This window comes from Martes martes (genome assembly GCF_963455335.1).
Source record: "Martes martes genome assembly, chromosome: 7".
Taxonomy (NCBI): domain Eukaryota; kingdom Metazoa; phylum Chordata; class Mammalia; order Carnivora; family Mustelidae; genus Martes; species Martes martes.
This window is the reverse complement of record NC_137894.1, coordinates 38476481-38494091: the sequence shown is the minus strand read 5'-3', so window position 1 is coordinate 38494091 and position 17611 is coordinate 38476481. Positions and strand designations below refer to the sequence as shown.

Here is a 17611-nt window from a genome sequence, read left to right as displayed (position 1 = left end):
AGCTCATGTTCTCGGGCAGGACAGCAGCACGTGATGCTGTCTGGCTGACCACAGTGAAGAGCCAGGACTCGAGTCCAGCTCAGAGCCCATGGAGAGTGTGCTCTCTGACCCTTCTCGGTGTGCTTCCTTCTTCCCAAACCAGGCCCTCCTGTTCTCTCGTGGGCTCGGTATGCTTGGGGAACGGGGTTATGTTTTTCTCCAACTAAGTGATTATAATCTCTCCACTGAGCAGCATTGCCTTGACCCTAGTGCTTATTTCTTGCCAAAAGTGTCCCATCCTAGCATCAGACAATTGAAATAGAGGCTTTATCCTGGAGATTTCATACGTAAATGTACCTAGACCCATCTCTTACCCCAGATCACTGGCAGAAAGGGAGGTCCTTTGTTGTTTAGAGGTAGAAAGGGAATCAGTGATTTGGTTTAAGAAAGGGTCCCTCAACAGTGCAGGGGTGCCTACCTTTCTTCTAGAGAGTGGGGCATTAGCCTGCTCACCACAAAACACCGCAGGCTGAGTGGATGAAACAACAGAAATTTATCTCTCACAGTTCTGGAGTCTGGGAAGTCCAAGATCAAGGTACTGACCAATTCAGTTCCCGATGAGAGCTCTCTTCCTGGCAGATGGCAGACTTCTCACTGGGTCAGCACAGGGCCCCACCTCAGTGGGAAGAGAGATCGCTCTCTCCTTCTCTTCTTCCAAAACCACCAATCCCACCAAGAGGGCCCCACCCTTATGACCTAACTTAATCTAACCCTAATTACTTCCCAAAGGCCCCATCTCCAAAAACCATCACATCTAGGGTTAGGACTTGATATCTGCATTTGAAGGGAACACAAACACTTAGTTCCTGGCAAATGGGTAGGGACAAAGGGAAGCAGAGGGAGAAAAGATTATGAGAATCCTGTCACCCAGTGGCAAGGAACCCCCACACATTTGGGAGATATAATTAAATATCCCCAAGTTTTTTCTAACTCTGTTCCCTGACAACTGAGTCTTCATCTCCCCATTTCTCTCTCCTAGAGAGCCACCAGACTGAATCTAGCTGTATTACAAATGTATGAAACAACTGCACAGAAGGGGGTGAGGAGAAAAGGAAATGATCTAAGTAACTCTAGAAATGAGTGGAGCCCAAAAGCAAAAGGAACTATACACAGGTATTTTAGGGTAGTTGATAAAGTTGTTTCCCAAAAGGAATGGGTCGACAATGCTGAAACCACTATACATGTATACTGGGACTGGATAAATAGTTAAGTCAATGGATGGCAGATGGTGGGGGTCTTACTTCTCCCTGTTGGGAGTAGAAGGCTACAGATTTGCAAGGGAAGAAGGCTAGAATGATCTTGTGATAGTGGACAGCACTTGGAGACACCAGTGTGATCTCGTTTAGCTCAATATCGATACAGATAGTTACATATTTATAAATACAGTATATACATGTTTTTCCTTGCTCTGTCAGTCAAGACGGCTTAGGAGCAACAATACTGCAGTAGCAATGCACACACCTAGCACCCAGATCTTGGTTTATAACACTAATAGATGATCTCGTAAAAGGAACCAGGGCTCCTTGAAGAAATGGCCACTTGCAGGACTGGGGCAGGAAACATACAAGAGGGCCTAGCGCATCTTGTAGTGCCAGAACGTAAGTAAGGGCTTTAATTGGGGGGGTGGGGAGGAGGAACCATGAGAGACTGTGGACTCTGAGAAACAAACTGAGGGTTTTGGAGGGGAGCGGGGATGCTGGGTAAGCCTGGTGGTGACTATTAAAGAGGGCATGTATTGCATGGAGAACTGGGTGTGGTGCATAAACAATAAATCTTGGAACACTGAAAAAATAAAATAAAATTAAAGTGCTCTAAAAAAATTTTTTTAATAATTTTTTTAAAAACCCACAATGTCTATGATAATGGAGATATATGTAAGAGATATGGGGTTTCCAAAGGCCAAAGCTGAAATACTTTGAGGAACAGATAAAGAAGTATCAAAACCCAAAATATAAAAATAAATACCTATGAGTACAGGCTGATATAAGCAAATGATTAAATAAATGCATAAATAGAGCAAGAAGGAAATCTCCCATGCAGAAGAGATTTCCAAATAACTGACTGAGACAATCTGCCTTAAAGGAAGCAGAAGGGAACTCCTCACTCCCTGAGTGCAGGCTGCACACAGTGACTTCCTTCCAGAGAGGACAGGATGGACAGAAGAAAAAAGAACTTTGCAATGGAGAAACCTGAAAACACAACCTCAGCCAGGTCCCCACGTCATCAAGGTCAACATCAGCCCTGATAAGTCATGCTGACAGTATGTGCTGTGAGGAAAACGGCACTTTACCTTCATCGTCTTCCTCACCAGGCCCCTACCCCCATGTAATCAGGAGAAAAGCAAACGGCGAATGGCAGTAGAGGGGCATCCTATGAAATACCTGACCAGTCCTCCCCAAAACAGTCAGCATTATCAGAAACAATAGTCGTGGGGCGCCTGGGTGGCTCAGTCGGTTAAGCATCTGCCTTCAGCTCAGGTCATGATCCCAGAGTCCTGGGATTGAGTCCCGCACTGTGCTCCCTGCTCAGCAGGAAGCCTGCTTCTCCCTCTCCCCTGTTTGTGTTCCCTCTCTCGCTGTGTCTCTGTCAGATAAATGAATAAAATCTTAAAGAAAGAAAGAAAGAGAAAGAAAAAAAGAAAGAAAGAGAGAGAAAAAAAGAAAGAAAGAAAGAAAGAAAGAAAGAAAGAAAGAAAGAAAGAAAGAAAGAAAGAAAGAAAGAAAGACGGATTGATTGTCATCCCAGGAAATATCTCAGCCCCGAGAAGCCTAAGGAGACGTGACAGCTGCCTGGAACGCGGTATCCTAGATGGGATCCCAGAACAGAAAAAGGACATTAGATAAAAACTAAGCAAATCTTTAAAAAGGATGGACTGTAACTAATAATAATTTATCAGTATTTGTTTCTTAATTGTGACAAACCAAATGTATCATGTCAATCGAGGAAAGTGGATGGACAGTCTATGAAAACTCTCTATACTCTCATCACGATTTTGTTATGAATCTAAAACCATTCTAAAATAAAAAGTTGTTGGTTTGTTTGTTGGGGTTTTTTTCAAGTAACATTAAAAAAGAAACCACCAGGCAGTCCAACCCACTGCTGTGGTCCTTGTGGTTGCTCCAGAGCCAACCCGTGTAATTCCTGATCATCTCCCATCTCGGGCCTGTAGGAGGTCAGAGCACAGATACTCGTGTCCTTGACCACATCACCAGGCATCCCTCCCTAGTGAGGCCTCAAAGCTCTGCTCCTGGATGGTACCTCTGCCAGGAAATGACAGGGTAAATAGTTCACCAGGACCCTGTGAACACAGAGCAACCCATCACAGGGACGTGGAGAGAAACCCAGCAAGGTCCCAAGCTGAAAGGCTGCACAAAGTCTGTTTCCCATAAGACAGAAGAGAGCTAAATGACTAAATGACTAAAAACTTGCCAATTGCATTGGGGAAGGGAGAACGAGCACGTGGAGGGCTGGGCACACACGGAAGCTATACCTTCAGGGAGAAGGCAGCATGGGGCAGAGTTTAAGTGGGCTGTCAAACCAAACCCATTCCCCAGTGTTGCTTATGGACGACGGAACTCAGCCTCCTTCCTCCTCCATCTCAGAGCCAAAGAGCACGCTTCTCCTTAGAGAGAAACGTTAATTGGATGAAAAACAGAAGAGCCGAGTGAGTCATAGAACAGGAGGAATCAAACAGGAGAAGACAGAGAAATAGGGATCCAGAGCAAGAAAGAAGTAGTGAAAAATGAGAGATAAGAGGGAAGCGTGTTCCCAGACTAGGATATTAATTAAACTTGCTTGATAGCCTGGTCCACGTTTCCTGTCACTGTGACAGGAAACGCGGACCAGGGTATCATTTGGGCTGAATAGAAGGAGCGGCCAAGTTAAAACCCCATTTAAAACATTCCTTAATAAGCACCTGAGGACTCAGCTGCCCTGAGCCTCCTTGCCTCCCCAGCTGTGCTTTTCACCGCTGCTCCTCTCCTATAAATGCTTGTGCCTCTGACAGCATCCCCAAGGTCTCAGACACCTTGGACTGTCCCCTGCTGGGACCCAGGCTATCACCACCCTGCTATGATCTGGACCCAGTGCTGCCAAAGCCCTACACCACCCAGTCAAAGACCACGTCTGCCACGTGGTGACACAGATCCAACCCCAAGGTCCACCAGACACCCAGGCAACATCTCCCTAGACTCGCCCAGCTTCCTCCACAGCAGGTGTATTTTCTTGTTTTAAATTAATGTCTGTCTTCTCCGTCAGACTGCAAGTTCCATGAGAACAGGGGCTGTATTGGGTTCTCCTCACCATTTTACCCCCAGTGCCCTACAGCTTGCCGGACACTGCATTTGCGAATTAACTAACTGATTGAATGAATGATTCAAGGAATGGAGACTCCTTCCCCGACCCCAGTCTGAGATCTCCAGAAGGAAAAAAAGTACATTTGCATTCTGATACCTAATGCAGAGTCTGACCTTGGAATCAGCCTACCCGTAGAAATGGCAGTATAAATAGAGATTAGGTGTCTATTGCTTTTAAACACACCAGGTACGTGATTAATAGTACGGTAATAAATAATCCCGATCCCTCACTGAACATTTACCAAGAAGAGAGCACCGTGCTGAGCAGTCCAATACATTGTTCAGCAACCCTGCCAGGGAGCTTATCACATATCGCCATTTGCAGGTGAGGCAACTGAGGCTCCCAGGGGTTGAATCACTCCCCCAAGGTCCCCCAGAGAGCTGTGGCAGAGCCAGAGGTCACTGAGGCCGGTCCAACTCCCAGATGGCAAGGAGGCCGTGTTAAGAGCAGGGAAGGGAGGGCAAGGGTACAGGGGATGCTGACTTAGGGAAAAGGGAAAGCAGAATGCAAAGTGCTGTCTGGCATTTTAAGAGGAAGAAGAAAATTCTCGACAACTTTAAAGAGGTGGTGAGCCATGGTTCCATCAGCCCTGGGAATAGAGTGTCTCCCGCCCCCATGAGAGAGATTGGGTGGGTCACGACCGTGGGAAGGGGGGGCGGGTTTCCACCCCAACACACAGAGAGCTGGATGCTGCATTCCCATACTTAACAAACCGGAAAAGGGCTGGGGATTAAATGAGATCCTCAGTGTGGAAGCACTTTTTCAACCATACTACACTGAAGAAAAAGAAGGCATCAAAACCATATTTCTATGGGTCTTTCTCTTCCTTTAACAAACCTCTGGTATTTGGAGACTATGAACACGTGGCAATCGTTCAGTCCTACAAAGCAGGTGGACGCAGCACACAGAGGCTCTCGAGCAGATTCAAGTTCGGTGAAAGAACACTTAGGGAAGAAGTGGCCCTCTCGAGGCCCACACCGGGCTCACTGGGAGAAAATCCTGAGGGACTGGCCTTACTCCTTTACTGGCAGGGCTGTAAGCTGGGAGGCCAAGAACTATGATGGAGCAGCTGGACTTCTGAAAGACGCCTCTGGGTCTCTCTTGGGGTCTTCGGTTCCACAGACATTTACCATGAACTCACCCCACAGAGGGAGCACGCCGGGCCCGGAGGCGGACAACAACGAGGAAGGCAGGGGGTGGGAAGGCAAGAGCAACCCACACTGCGTCCAGCATGGGCACAAGGGGCAGGTGGGGAGCTCCCTACTGCAAGGGGGCGGGTGGCGTGGGGAAGACTTGAAGGCAAGAAGGCACTTGCAACTGAGTGGCTTAGGACAGCACACACTTGTTTTTACCGTAAATGGAGGTCAGCTGTCTCACTCGGTTAACATCTAGATGTCATCAATTCTGCCTTCTTTCTGGAGGCTTTAGGGGAACATCCGTTCCCTAGCCTTTTCCAGCTTTTTTTTTTTTTAAGATTTTATTTATTTATCTGAGAGAGAGAGAGAGTGAAAGAGAGCATGACAGAGGAGAAGGTCAGAGGGAGAAGCAGACTCCCCGTGGAGCTGGGAGCCCGATGCAGGACTCGATCCCGTTACTCCAGGATCATGACCCGAGCCAAAGGCAGCTGCTCAACCAACAGAGCCACCCAGGCGCCCCTTTTCCAGCTTCTAGAAGCTGGCTGCACTGCTTAGCTCTTTGGCCCCTTCCTCCAGCTCCAAAGTCAGCTGGTTAGCCTTTTCTGACTTGGCCTCTCCTCTGACATCTCCTCTCCTCCCTCCCGCCCTCATGAGAACCTGCGATGACACTGGGCACACCCGGATAATCCAAGAGAATCTCCCCATCTCAAGGTCCTTATTTTCATCCCATCCCTTTTGCCATGTAAGGTGACACATTCACAGGTTCCAGAACTAAAATGTGGATATCTTGGGAGGGGGACATTATTCAGTCTGCCACACAAATAAGTGGACAGGGAAAAATCAGCCTCCAAAAAAGAAAAAAAAAAAATTAAACGTTCAAAAAGCAGGAGGGATGAGATGAAATCGTTTTTCAGCTTCCCCAGTTCTGATTTCCTGAGGTTGCTCCCTCCTGCCCTTGGGGTCCTTAAGATACCATTCAGTTGCCAGTTGCCCCAGAAGATTCTTCACTGTGCCCTGACCCCAAACCATATACCCAGTAGGTGGTAGACATGAGACGCCCTGAACCGCTGGAACCACAGAAACCCAGGAAACACAGGCGATGTGTTGAGAGTTAAGGAGCCAAACAGAGCAGCAGACTAGACGATGGATCAGGCCGAACAAAATGAAGTTAAACAGGGCGAATCAAAGGCCCCAAAGAAACCAACTGTTTGACTCCAAGGCACAGAAGCAAATCTTGATTTTTAGAAAAAAAGAGCTGGGGGATCATAGCTGACAACAAGTCCACTATGAGATAGATGGTTGTCCATGAACACAATGATCTCTGGGAATTATATAACCAGATTCAGCAGGGCAAGGCAGTTAAACAAATTGTAGACTCCATTCAGATCCAGAATAACTACCCCCAACTCTCTCAGAAGTGTGTCTTTACACCCAAGCACACAGCTTCAGGGAAACATGCAAGGAGTGCCAAGGACAAAAGAGCCTCTCCTTAGCCAAAAGAGCCCTGCTAACAGGTGCTAACTCTCCGGTGGGTTAGGGACCCCCCTCTGCCTGGGGCTGGTTTGCGTGGCCAGGATGATTTCAGGACCGAGAAGCTAAGAGCAGGCGCTAGGTGCAGAGGAGGATAACAGGGCTGAGAACAGGAAAAACTGTCATCCAATATAAATACCAGAAGGGCCACCATGTGAAAAGGGATTAAACTTGCTCTGCATGGCTCCAAAGGTTAGAACAAGGAACAATGACTAAATGTGCCAGGGACACAAATGCCAATTCAATCTAAGGTGGGGTAAGTTCTCTAACAGTTAGAGATGCCTAAAGATAAAATGGGTTGTTCTGGGAGACATAGTGAGTTCCCCGTCAGTGGAGGAAGACAAACAGCGTGGGGCTGCCTATTCATTCACAGGCTCAAAGGCGGGTTTGAGAAGGAATTCCAGTGTCAGCCCCTCAGAAAGGGAAGATTCTTCCAAATCTGAGAGTCAATGATCTCATTTATGTACTCAGTACTAACCATCCACTTACACGTACAGAGAAAACATCAAAATGATCCCACCAAAGAGAAGAAGCACGGCAGTAAGTACAGCCGGGAACAGTCTTTAGGATGGGAGAGGATAAGAGAGGATGAGAGAACCACCTCAGAGCCAAGTCTTCTCCAGATCTTATCCTGCAATTTGATCCGTGCCAACACTGACTTGAAAATAAAAGTCCCCTGCATGGGGCGCCCGGGTGGCTCAGTGGGTTAAAGCCTCTGCCTTTGGCTCAGGTCATGATCTCAGGGTCCTGAGATCAAGCCCCGCATTGGGCTCTCTGCTCAGCAGGGAGCCTGCTTCCCCGCCCCCCTCTGCCTGCCTCTCTGCCTACTTGTGATCTCTGTCTGTCAAATAAATAAATAAAATCTTTAAAAAAAAAAAAAAAGTCCCCTGCATGGAGGGAAATGGAGGGAAGCTGCTCCTGCCTATGGCCCGGGTGTGGGGTTCTGGCCCACCCAACACCCACCCACCACATCCACCACGAAGCGGCTCCAGCCTGGACTGAAACTGAAGAACCACTTCAGGCACATCCATGAAATCTGGCTGATCCCCAAACACTCATCGTCAGCCGGCTGCCCTCTTGGTGGAGGAAGGAAGTCGGAGGAAACCCGGGGACATCACATAAAAGGCTGTGAACGTTATAGGGCAATTGACACTGAACACAGAAAAAATTGGAGCCTCGGTGGACTTTCCAAGAAGCACTGGGCACACCTGGTGAACGGCGTCTGTCCTTGCAGGACTCGGGGAGAGCAGGAGCAGCAGCTCGGAGACTCCTCTCAGGGAAGTACTGCGAGACACTAAGACACTCCATACAGAAGCAGAGTCGAGGGAGGAGGTAACCGGGCAACGGGCGTTACGGAGGACACGTGACGGGATGAGCACTGGGCGTTACACGCAACTGATGAGTGCACGAACACTCCACCAAAAACTAATGAGGAGGGGCGCCTAGGTGGCTCAGTGGGTTAGCCTCTGCCTTCAGCTCAGGTCGTGATCTCGGGGTCCTGGGATCAAGCCCCACATCGGGGTCCTTGCTCAGCAGGGAGCCTGCTTCCCCCTCTCCCTCTGCCTGCCTCTTTGCCTACTTGTGATCTCTCTCTCTGTGTCAAATAAATAAATAATATCCTTTAAAAAAACAACAACTAATGACGGACTATATGTTTGCTAGTTAAACTTAAATTTAAAAAATAATAAAATAAAATAATGCAATTAATAAAAAAGAAGCCAAATCGAAGGCCAATGAAATCACCCACATCGAAGAAAAGAATGCAGACAAGGAGCGAGAGGTGCGCAGGACATGGCAGGGATGCCAGAAAAGCCCAAATAAAAGCTCCCTGAGGACAAGGACGGCAGATGGGGTCTCAGCTTCCCAAACCACAGAGGGCAGAGCTGGCGGAACCAAGACCATGGGACCGAATGCCCAGCCAGCAGGGAAGGAGGCCACAGGGGACAAAGACAGACTACAGACAGCGCAGGACTCTAGAAGATGTCTCGGAAACTGGCTCCCAGCAGAAAAACCTCTATCTCCAGATAAAGCACCTGCTTGTGGCATGCTTCCATAATATTTTGACATTGAGAACAACATTGCCAATGGCACCATCCAATGGGGTATAAATTTGACACACATATTAGTAAATTCCTTCAAAAGTTGTTTTTTTTTAAACGTGGTCTTTGTGGTACTGTGTTCATTTGTGTTCTCCAAGCCATTGTAGCTTATTTTCAGACTCTTGAATTAAAACGCAAAACCTACAGATGTCTTATCTCACCATTTTCTTTTTCTTATTCTTTTTTTTTTTTTTTTTTTTTTAAGATTCTACACGTTCATTTGTGAGAGAGAGAGAGCGCATAAGCAGGGGGAGTGGCAGACAGAGGGAAGAGGGAGAAGCAGCTCCCAACTGAGCAGGGAGCCCAATGCAGGACCCAATCCCAGGACCCTGAGATCATGACCTGAGCTTAATGCAGACGCTTAAATACTGAGCCACCCAGGCGCCCCTTATCTCATGATTTTCAAGTAAATCTGATTTTCTCCACAGAATCTGAAAAAACACAACCATGATAAACTTCACTCTTAGTAAGAAAAGGACTGTACTTTATCTTTTTAGCAAAGGAGAAAAGAAACTGAAGCCACACAGATGCATCATGTTTAGGGGCACCTGGTGGCTCAGTCGTCAAGTGTCTGCCTTCGGCTCAGGTCATGATCCCGGGGTCCTGGGATGGAGCCCCACATCGGGCTCTCTGCTCAGTGGGGAGCCTGCTTCTCCCTCTCCCGGTGCTGTTCTCCCTGCTTGTGCCTTCTCTCACTCTCTGTCAAGTGAATAAATAAAATATTTTTTAAAACTGAATCATGTTGGGGCGACTGGGTGGCTCAGTCGTTAAGTGTCTGCCTTCAGCTCTGGGCATGGTCCCAGGGTCCTGGGATCAAGCCCCCATATTGGGCTCCCTGCCCGACGGGAAGCCTGCTTCTCCCTCTCTCACTCCCCCTGCGTCTGTTCCCCCTCTCTCTGTGTCTCTGTCAAATAAATAAATAAAATCTTTTTTTAAAAATGCATCATGTTTAATATAAGAATTGAAGGTCATGCTCATAAGCCATGATAAAATTAGGGTGCAGAGGTTTAATATTTTGAAAAAGCAGTTTTAGTAGGTTCTATTTATGGTTTCTCTGGAAGTTAACAAAGCTTTTTGCAGGTCTTTAACAAATAATATAACAACAGATATATTTAGACTGTATTTATTTTTTCCTCTCTCTCTTTTAATCATTACTGAGCCTTCTCATATTCCAACCTTCCCACCTAAGGCACACCACACAGACACACACAGACACACACACACACACACACACACACACTACAGTGTGAGATGATATGAGAGAGTGGAAGTGATGAGAAGGGGCCCATCCCCTTCCATCTACTGACCAAAAAGAGCTGCAGGGAGTAGAAGAGAAAGAAGATGGCCATCTGCCCAAAGGACCAAGTGCCATTTGGGTCATAAGCAGAAAGCCAGGGTTCCTGTCCAGGGGTGATACAGACATGTCCCACACCAACAACAGAGGAAGACTGACAATTTCCTGAGTGCCTACTATGGGTCAGGCACTACTTAGGGCACTCTACATAAGTTCACATTTAACCTTCCTAACATTCTTGTCAAATGGGAAAACTGGACTCCCAAGATGGCAGACCCACTGGGATCCATCCCGAGCCCCATGGAGAAGCAACGCAGCCTCGGGGACCAGGAATCTTGGTGCAAGGCCTGAGAGCAGGCCACCACCTGGAGACATTACAGGAGCAAGAGAAACAAACAAAATGATGGAGAAAGAGCTGTCAGGTTTCATCCAAGACGGTGGGCAGATCAAGAAGTGTCAGCTAATGAACAAGACAGAGAGGAGCATTCTACACGATATGGTAGGAGGGGCTGGCCTGACATTCTTCTCCTTTGGGAAAGATGATGAGTGTCACTATGTCACGATCTTCAAAAAGGAGTCTACACCCTCAGATGAAGAGCTGGATTCCTGCCATCGTCGGGAGGAGTGGGACCCACAGAAGGTGGAAGAGACACGGAAGCTGAAGAAGCTGGTCCAGAGGCAGGGAGAGGAGGCAGCCCAGCAGGGGCCCATGGTGGTGAGCCCTGCTCATGACTACAAGGACAAGTACAGCCACCTCACTGGCAAGGGGGCAGCCAAGGATGCAGCCCACATGCTGCAGTCCGACAAGACCTACATGTGCCCGTGGCCAACAAGAAGGACCCACGCTCCACTGAAGAGACCACGAATGAGATCCGGGCCGAGAAGTATCTGTGGCAGAGTGGGAAAGAGTTGCCACCTACTTCCCAGGCACCCTGGGTCCCTCGGACAGGTCAGGGGCCAGGGAGGGAGAAGGCTGCTGCTATTAGAACCCATTCTGGGGCCCCACCTCGGCACCACCTCCTAACAGCTGTCACTCAGGCTGGGGGAGGCAGGTGTTTGCTTAGTCACTGTTGGAGCTTAGGTATGGATGTGGTATGGACGCTGGTGAGTGCATGTGTACACAAGTGTGAGTGTGAAATGCACAGGTAGGTCTGTAATGTGCATTAATCTTTCTCCTTGCAATTTTCTTCCCCATGGAGCTGGGATTACTTTACATTCAATAAACACTGTTTGACAACCTCCCCCCATCTCCAAAAAATTAGAAAACTGAACAAGGAGCTTCAGTAACTTGGACAAGGTCATAAGCTAACAGATGACCGAGCCTGGACTCTGAGTGCCTCTGGTCCATCCCACTCCAAGTCCCTGTTTGACCACTTCACTAGACCCATGCCACCTCCCAAGCACGCGGTCTTCACACCGCAAACCGGGGAGCCCCCCAACTAGGGCATGACTCCACTTCCCTGAAGCGGTGAACTCTTGCTGGTCAGAACCCCCCCACCTTCTGAACTAAAATACCTTTGGGGCTAATGGCTTGTGCCTCTAATCTTCCAGAACAGAAGGAATTATTGCCACCTGTCAAGGTGGTAAAGGGCAACGCCTTGATGCAAGGCAGCATACGGTAAAGATGCTCTGCAGGGAACTTTCTGTTCCTAATTCTCTCCTAGTAGTTTTGTTTCTCAAACCAAACAACATCTTACTGGGACGTCTCTACATGTTTCTCATAAGAAAAACAACTCCTGGGCTCCTGGGTGGCTCAGGTGGTTAAAGGCTTAGACTCAGGTCATGATCCTGGAGTCCCGGGATCGAGTCCCGCATCAGTCCCCCTGCTTAATGGGGAGTCTGTCTCTCCTTCTGACCCTACCCCCTCTTGTGCTCTGTCTCACTCTCTCTCTCTCTCTCTCTCTCAAATAAAGAAATAAAATCTTTAAAAAAAAGAAAAAAAGAAAAACAACTCCCCAGTTAGACTCAACTCAGAGCCGTGCCTACTCTTCTTGTAGTACCTTCCAACTGTCTAAAAGCGCTAATGGTCCTGGGACCATTCGATCCTTTCTTAAAATTCCTGACTAAGCATGGGACATGGCACTAATGTCAACCCCACCCCTGCACCCAGCAACCTGGAAGCATCCTAGATTCTTCCTCTCCCTTAGGTACAACACCAGTTAGTGACTCCTTCTTGCTGACCCTACCTCCTAGAACATCTCAGCTGTGCTTCCCTGTTCCTGCGCTGGCGTCCTCATTTGCCCCATTTCTCACCTGTGTGTCAGCAAAAGTTTCCTAAATTCTCTCTCAGCCAAAAACCCTCTTGTTTTCCTCCAACCCATTCCCTACACGACCCTGATCTCTTCAAGTGTGACCTTTTCAAATTTGTCCACTCGTTGGTACTTCGGCTTACAAATTATTCAATGGTTTCCTCCTTTACGCTCAGGATAAACATACTCCTTGGTATTTTTTTTGCTCTCTTAGGCATGGTGTACCAAGACCGAGTCCCTGACAATCTCGGGGCTACCTGAGATGCCCCCATGTAGGACTAGGGGTCTCTTTGGCTCCCACAAGCTTGCCTGGCAACCCCTATTCTTCACAGGCCTCACCCTCCCTGACTCCCCCAGGCTTCCCGCCTTCATTCCCTCTCCACCCTTCCCCACACGTGTCCCAGTGCTGCCTGGGCCCACTCACTGCGATCGCCCTCTCACTTCTGCACCTCCCCATTACAGACTGCCAGCTCCTGGAGGGCACGGCTGCCCTTGAATCTGTACAGCGTTTGATTCCTAATGGCCCTCGGTGAATGCATACAGTGACCCGCAGCCGGGGGCTGAATGGCAATTTCAAGAGCAAAGTGCCTGCAGAAGTCCAGCCCGGGGAAGACCGCCCACACGTGGCTTGGGGCTTGAAAGTCTCCTTTCTGGAAAATCAGTTTTGCGAGCCTAAAGGGAACATTTGAGAAAAGAGTCCTGTCTCTATCTCTGAGTGAGGCAGTCAAGACCAAGGTCTCTGTCGAAGGAAACGAGTGCAGCTTACGAACGCATGTGGTCCCCATCCCTGACATTTGGGGCCCCAGCGAAACCTGACTCTGTTTTCCCTTTTACCAAAATAAACACAGAGCAGGGTGTGTTCTGTCCTCAGTTGCTTTGGGGAAACAACTTCCTGGGATGAACTATTTTCTTTCTGAGTATCCCACCTGCTGTAAGATCTCAGCACCACACACATTCTTAACCAGGCCACTTAACTCCCACCCCACCCTCGCCGCTCCGCGCCCTCTGAAGAAACGAAACAGTAAGAATACTGTCAGACACGGAACTCACTGTCAAAACCCCTTTTCTGAACTTAGAAATTTAGGTATCATCCAAAGGGACCGGTGTTTTCAGTAGCAAAAAGGCTGCGCGTTACTCGAATGAGGTTTCTGATGAGAACTCAGCCACGCTAGGCCTACTTTTCACAATTATTTCCTTGAAGATGTTTTTGGGTGGTGAGACTAGAAGCAACTCAGAAAAGAGAGCGGATGCGAATTTTTTTTTCTAAAAACAAAGAAAATATTTGCTCATATTTGTTTTAAATAAATAAATAATAGACCCCGGTGTCGGCTAAGTTATAGCAAGTGAGTCAAGACCTTCTATAAACACTAAAACCTTAGCTCTTGCTGCCAAATGTCTTGAAACTCCTCGTGGAGGGAGGAAGCCATTCTGGCAGCCCCCCCTCCAAACAGCAGGGGCAAATGACAGGGCTCTACCATTAGGAGTCAAATGATCCAACGGCTACCAATTCTACCTACCGTCAAGAAGACAGGAGGCCCAACCTTCCACGTGTCCTACGAGCCGACCAGGAATGAGACAAGGAATTCTAGTATCAGTTAGTACAGAAGCACCAAGTTGCTGTTTGGGCAGTAGTCAATCTTTTGATGTATAAATGAATGCAAGAAAGAGCACTGGCTTCAGACTGTCCTCAAGGCACCACGTATCAGTAACCCACCATCAGCCCAGTATGCACGTTAATAATCTTCCGGATTCGCACAGCACCTCCATGGGACTTTCTCACTGTGTTCTCATGTCCTAGTCGACGTTTTAGAAGATGTTTTTAAAACCGGCCACCACCTGGTTTCCTGAGCTACTTACTCCAGGCCTGTTGCTCCCACCTTCAAGGCCCTGCCTTGGTCACTAAGCCCCTGTCCCCTGGCAGTGGCTGCAGAACAAGTCGCCAGGAAGTCCTGGGCTTTCTGTAATTCCACAGAGAGGTCTAGGCTGTCCACCTCCTTCCTTCTTGAAATCCTACAGTGGCTTCCTACTGCCATCACAATAAAAGCCCGCAGATGACCTGCAAAATCCAGCGTGCTCTGCACCCGCAACCCTACCGCCTCTTAGAACACGCTCCCCTCCCCAATTCCCCTTGCTGTTCCCAGAACATTCTTAAGGGCCATGATGTCCCTGTCTCCTGTCTCCTTTTCCCAATGCTCTTCCCCCAGACAGCCATGCTCCAGACTCTCCCTCTGGCCTCAACTTCTTGTTGACCATCTCATAGAAAAGACCATCCCCATAAAGTAGTATTCTCCCCACCCCCCAACATCCTCACAACCCACCTTATCTCACCAGATTGTCCTTCTGAACTCTTATCACCCACTGATAAGCCTTCATTTGTGTTTACTGGCTTCTCCTCCAGGGGAATCTCCCCCATGTAAATACAAGCTGCCAAAAAAGCAGGATCTTTGCTTTGCTATCCTTTGCTAAGGCTACCACCAAATCTTCAGGGTTAATGTAGGGTCTGGCGCAAAGCCGTAAATATGGCAGTTGGTAAATATCTGTACTGAATGAATGAAAAGCATTTATATTAGATGTAAAATGCAGCCCCACAGGGTTAAATAAGGCCAAGGCCTTCTAAGAGCTTTCAGGCCTTCTCAAAACCCTGGGGAAGGGGGCAGCGTCTGGGCTGAGGGAGGGGAACGTGGAGGAAGCACCAAAAAAGTCAGATTAATAAGCCACCTTCTCTGGGTGCCTGGGTGGCTCAGTGGGTTAAAGCCTCTGCCTTCAGCTCAGGTCATGATCCCAGGGTCCTGGGATCGAGCCCCGCATCGGGCTCTCTGCTCAGCAGGGAGCCTGCTTCCCTTCCTCTTTCTCTGCCTGCCTCTCTGCCTGCTTGTGATCTCTGTCTGTCAAATAAATAAATAAATAAATCTTTAAAAAAAAAAACAAAAAAAACCTCTGCCTCTGGCTCAGGTCATGATCCCAGGGTCCTGGGATCAAGCCCAGCATTGGGCTCTCTGCTCAGCAGGGAGCCTGCTTCCCCCTCTCTCCTGCCTGCCTCTATGCCTACTTGTGATCTCTCTCCCTCTGTCAAATAAGTAAATAAAATTTTAAATAAATAAATAAATAAGTAAATAAGCCTTCTCACCGTCCCCACCTCCACCCCGCATCTCTTCTCCCCTCCCTACTAACTGAGCTCACCACCCACCCTTAAATTGAACAGAGCTGAAGACTATACATGACAGAGGAGAGAATGCTGCAGAAACAGAGAACCATGACAGAGTCTGACTAGGAGGATTTTAGAAGAAAGCCTTACCTGGGAGCAGGAAAAGCAAGGTCACATTTCCCAAATCAGAAGCAGAGCCAAATGGCCGCTGGAAGTCCGTGACACAAGGAAGTGTGACACGCCAGCCTGGGTGTGAGACGCCCCAGAGACGGTGGAAGCAGTGGTATAGATGTTGCCGCTGGCCCCGGAGGTCATGGGCTGGGGGGAGGGAAGAACAGAGCCCCAAACTTGGTAACTAACACCGATACAACACTTCACAGTTTGGAAAGCACCAACACCACAGGATTTTACTGATGCGCATAAAAAGACCGGGAGGCGGGCTGCATCATTTTACAGGTAAGGAAACTGAGGCCTTGTCTCAGATCACACAGCGAGTAAGCAGAGGTGGAAATCTGGGGGTCTCAGGGCTCTGAGGACTCTCAGCTCTTGTAAACCCTCAAATCCAGACAAACAGTCCTTGACCCCCCTCTCAATGTGATTAACAGCATTTCATCCATGTTACCTGACGACTATTTATTCAAAAGCAGGAAGCCCTTCCTGAATTCCTCCAGGGATTTATTCAATGACCTCTTGACTGGAAAGAAATCTGGTCTTCTCTAAGCCTTCCTCAGCTGCTTGAAACCTGAAGAGACCAGAGAGAAGTCAAACCCAGGCTTTGAAGACCACTGTCTCGGGCTCTGCAAGACCACAGCCAAGAGGTCAAAACAGCAGAATGTCTGAACAAAACTGCCACCGGAAGCATTTCTGTCTGAAAACGCCCCAACTGCAAAAACCTGATGTAAGGGCCCACATTTCCCCAGAAGTCCCTCAAAATATCATGACTGTAGCTCTCATAGAAACCCGGTCTCTGAAAATCCCGGACCAGTTCATTGGATTTATTAGAACTGCATTCCTCGGGACGCCTGGGTGGCTCAGTGGGTTAAAGCCTCTGCCTTCGGCTCAGGTCGTGATTCCAGGGTCCTGGGATCGAGCCCCACATCGGGCTCTCTGCCTGCCTCTCTGCCTACTTGTGGTCTCTGTCTGTCAAATGAATAAATAAAATCTTTAAAAAAAAAAAAACCCATTCTTCCCTTGAAAATACCGCACGTGCTATTAAAACTGAAAAACACTTCATGTTCATAAGTCAATGACGCTGTTGTTCGGCTTTTGTCACCAGCTGGCAGATGCGAAATTGAAAAGGAAAGAGGGGCATTTGCCCCGGAATTTCAAGAGGTCCAAAGCTGGGCCCCTCCAAACTGAGCTGGGAGGCATGCTGCACAACTCCCAGGTTCTTCTGCGCCTGGCTGGTGAGGACGAGCAAATGGCTCCCCAAGAAAGCATTGGGAGGAAAGAGACGTGTCTAACAGTCTCAACCAACACCTCAGACTGCATGGAAACAGCTGAGAAGTCAAGGCTGATCGCGGAGCACTGGCCCAGGGCGCTCCCCGGGCAGCACACCCATCTCAGCTCTGGGTGCCAACCGGACCTGTAGGAGGCCCCCTTTCCTCAAGAGAAGCCTCAGAAAGGGAGTGGGTAGGTGTCTGGGCTCTGGGCTGTGCACCTCTTGTAGAAGGACAGGAGGAACCCACGGCAGGAGAGAAGATGTCAGCCCCGGGGCAGAGAGGGCTCTCTCTCTAGACATGGGCACTAAACCTCATGGCCGT

At 48.6% G+C, this 17611-nt stretch overlaps 1 protein-coding gene and 1 pseudogene across 5 annotated transcripts in view; one reads left to right on the top strand and one right to left on the bottom strand.

The window, feature by feature from the left end:
* Positions 1 to 17611, bottom strand: part of CGNL1 (cingulin like 1) — a 154592-nt gene that overhangs the window by 110176 nt on the left and 26805 nt on the right. The gene's annotated exons all lie outside the window — the stretch shown is intronic.
* On the top strand, positions 10722 to 13199 carry LOC308346601 (sperm-associated antigen 7-like; annotated as a pseudogene). The gene is made up of 3 exons: positions 10722 to 11403; positions 12006 to 12072; positions 13166 to 13199. The product of its transcript is annotated as a sperm-associated antigen 7-like (transcript).